The following is a 3656-nucleotide window of genomic DNA, read 5'->3' on the forward strand; positions in this document are numbered from 1 at the left end:
CCTCAATCTGCTCCTTAGAACCTTCAGAATACTCCCTGTATCAAGTACGGGTCCTCTGCTTTCAATAGTACGGGCCCATACTACCTGCCACATCTACCCATACTTTCCACACGGACCATCCCAGAGCTTCTAAATAGCTACTCGACCTGCTCTTTCACCAATCCAATCGCACGTGCTCGCTCCCCAACGAAATTCTCTATTATACAAGCACTCATCTGGATAGGGTTACTCCCTAGGCTCTTCCGTTGTCCTCCCACTTCTTTGCTATCAGCTGCTGAAGAGCTCCTAATGATGCCAGCCATCTACCTCCTGAATATCGTCATATTCACTTGGTAACTAACTCCCATCATCGAGAGTTCCACAAAGCACAAAGCAAGCAGCATTCAAGCATCAAAGAATACATAGGACTCCCTCTCTGTGATAACTCCACCTTCTCGGCTCATCCTCAAAAGTACCACCGAACTCTGTAACTCTACCCCTCATGGGTTCTAACTGGATACTCTCACTCATCACATACTCAAAAGCATAACACCTATAACAACGAGTCCTAGGCTAAGGCATCACAAATCAGGCCACTCTAGTCCTAACATATGAAATACCTAGCCTGTCTCTAGCATGCAATAATATCTCATAAAGTGCATCATGCATATCTCATAACACAAAAATAAGGGTATTTTGGGAAATCACTGTTCGGGCTTTGACTGATTGTACACACTGCTCCTTCTTGCTTTCTCTTTGAACTTTTATTCATTTTTAGAAAATTATTTCCTTAAAACTTTTATTACTTCCTCAGTTTGAGTCCAGATTTACCCGAAGGCGCATCCGAATCCCTCAAACCAAGGCTCTGATACCAACTTGTAACACCGTAAATTTCAAGACAAATTTTTCATTTAAAATAATCATTTTATTCTTAGAAACACTTCTTTAAAATCTCATTCATAGTCGATTTACAAAACATGACTCCATTTTCACTTGCATAGAAAACCAGGATCCTCCAAAATATGACTCTTTCTCTGGTGTGTACAATCAAGCCGGTGCCGTCCCGTGATACTGAAAGAAACCTGAAAAACATCACACAAAACACTGTAAGCACGAAGCTTAGTGAGTTCCCCAAAATACCACACATAACACATATTAGCCACTCGGTGCCGTGCACCCAAACTCTGTGAACCCTCAGGTTCTAACTCTGGGAACCTTCCGGTTCCAACTCTATAAACATGCACAGCATAAATCACATAGAAATAATGCAGTACAACACATCACGTACATATAGCATACAAATACTCTGATCACATAACTCTGGTTACCTACTCAAGGTAAAGTATAGTGAGAAGACTCACCTGGCAAGCAGAAAGCAGATATCCCAACACTTGAATCTCGAACTCGCCACCGCCTAACACGTAAGGCAAATACTCTCATGAATATAACTCTCGAGACTAGAATAAATCCTCTCATAACACCCTCTTATGGGTAAAAGACTATTTTACCTTTCTCTTGGCCTAAAGGCCACATCGCTGACCAAACCCTAAAAGTCAACGGCCAACCCTTGGTCGAAATCAAAGTCCTCAGTCTAAGTCAACCCCTGACTGACCCTACTCGCCGAGTCAACCCTGTGACTCGTCGAGTTCCCATAATCAGAACTTCACTCAATCTGCGACCTAACTCGCCGAGTCACCCCGAGACTCGCCGAGTCCAACAACTCTGAGTCCACTCGCACACGACTCACCGAGTCATCCCTCGACTCACCGATTCGTGACTCAACCAGAGAATATTTGGGACTCTTCGACAAGACTCGCTGAGTCCAAATGGACTCGTCGAGTCCAAGGCTATCTTCAACCTACTCGCCGAGTTGTTCTTCCAACTCGTCGAGTTCCAGGCCATCTTCAAGCAACTCGTCGAGTCGCCCCATGTGACTCATCGAGTACCACCGGTCTGAATCCATACAGAAGCATCTCAAGCCATGCAATTGATCCAAAACATAGATCTAGTCTCCTACCATTCATCCATCACGTAAATTGGCAAACTTTACGTGAATCCAAAGAGATCTAAGCTGTTTGCACATTGGGGCTAGGGTTTGGGACATGTAAGCTTCACTAAACACTCCAACACAGGGACTTTCATGCTCTCTGATTCTTCTTCCTTCCAGATATGAGGTAGCAACCTCAGATCTAACCTCTAGACTTCCCATTTCATCCATAGACAATTTCTCACAAACCCAAAATGAAGAAACAACATAACAATAGGTCAATAACGAGATATTACCTCTAAGTGATGCACCAACTGCAATGAAATTTGAATTCAAGCAAAGCCCCTTGCTCCAAGCCTTCAATCTTCCCAAAATTTCTTCAACCATTACTTCTCCAAGCTCCAATCCACTCCAAAATGGTGCTTCTCCGTGATTTAGGGTGTTCTGGGGCTCAAGGGGTGATAAAGAGGCTGGGAGCAAAACATAGTGATCTTTATATAAGGCTCAACCCCGAGAATTAGGGTTTTCTCCACTCAGCGCCTACTCGCCGAGTCCATTACACTGACTCGCCGAGTCGGCCACTTAACACGCAACCAAGTCGCAACTCTACTCGCCGAGTCCGCACATGGACTCGCCGAGTCACTCTTTCCCAATTTACGCTTTTAGCCCTTCAACTCTACTCTTGATATTTCGGGATGTTACATGTGATGTTTCTCGTTCTAGTATAGTTGTATATGTATTGTTTCTAGCATAGTTGTATATGTATTGTTTCAAGTATAGTTTTATATGTATTGTTTCTAGTCTAGCTGTATATGTATTGTTTCTAGTATAGTTGTATATGTATTGTTTCTAGTATAGTTGTATATGTATTGTTTCTAGTATAGTTGTATATGTTCTGTATTACCCCTATGGTAACTAGCTATTGATGTACTGATAAATATGAATACGGAAGTACTTTTATGTCTATACATGTATATATGATATGTAACTAATATGGAAACGACCCTCGGATCGTCACCCGAAATCCCACCAGACCACATCTTAGTGCGCGAAAAGGAAATAGGGTGGATGGCCTTCCTAAGCCCTTTAAACATTACTTATATATATACATATATGGGCATGCAATTTATAAGAAGTAAAACAAAGTTTAATAAAAGCATTTGATAAGTAAAAAGAGTTTGTAAAACATTTTGAAGTGAAACAGTTTGATAAACAGTTTGCATAGTGATAAAATCATTGTTTTCTAGTTATTAATCACATGTGATTAATGCAATCACATGTGATTGATGCAATAACTATAAGTATTTAACTTGTATCCCACCCATAAAGTATTTAAAACATTTAAAAGTATTTCAAAGGTTGATTAAAGGGGTATGAACTCACCTGTGGTGAGTAGATTGGATTGATGTATCGGGTACCGTGCTAGGTGGCAAACGGAGACTTGTTCACACGCTCGAGCCTAGTTATCATATAATGAACATATAAATAACTAATTAGGCAAATAATAACTTAACAAAGTAAGTTGAGACACTTAGGAACATGTAAACACTTTATATAAGTGTTATAGGTCCTAATGGTTGCATCTAAGTTGATATGGGGCAAGGAAAAAGGGGTTTAATGCACCAATGACCTTGTATATGAGTTCACCACCCAACAAACCCCACCCTTTGGGGTTTACGGCCGTGAACCC

Source organism: Lactuca saligna, chromosome 5, assembly GCF_052625555.1.
Source record: "Lactuca saligna cultivar CGN05327 chromosome 5, ASM5262555v1, whole genome shotgun sequence".
In the NCBI taxonomy this organism is placed as follows: domain Eukaryota; kingdom Viridiplantae; phylum Streptophyta; class Magnoliopsida; order Asterales; family Asteraceae; genus Lactuca; species Lactuca saligna.